Source organism: Chaetura pelagica, unplaced genomic scaffold (genome assembly GCF_000747805.2).
Source record: "Chaetura pelagica isolate M959 unplaced genomic scaffold, ChaPel_1.0 scaffold277, whole genome shotgun sequence".
Classification (NCBI taxonomy): Eukaryota; Metazoa; Chordata; class Aves; order Apodiformes; family Apodidae; genus Chaetura; species Chaetura pelagica.
Window position 1 is genome coordinate 585,973 of NW_009953905.1, and position 467 is coordinate 586,439.

Genomic DNA, 467 nt, shown 5'->3' on the forward strand with positions numbered 1-467 from the left:
AGAAAATCAAATTGCAGTGAACAAAACATTTATCAGAATACTGAAAATGGCAGCTAATGATACAATTAGCATTCCATTTAATTGAATGGTTAACAAAATCCCAACGATCTGAGGTCCAAAACCATCAACCTTTGCTCCAGGCAATTCTAAATTCTATGAATATGGAAATTGCACTGTAGACTAAATGTTTCTTTTATAATGTACAATAATTCAGGAAATTAATCGTGTATAGAAAACTATGTAACATGCAGGATGCTCTAGAAGAAGAGGAGAAACGCTTGCTCTTAAGGGTAGCATTGCCTTGGCTCTAAATCCTTACCAGTTTTGGAAGAAGAAAAAATACCTACAGCTACTTTTGTTTTGTCATTTGACTGATACTAAGCTTAGCTGAAAAGAGAAAGCATTTGTCCATAAAACTGGGTCACCAGCCCAACACAGGAGAGAGCAGAACTCCATCTGTCATCCTG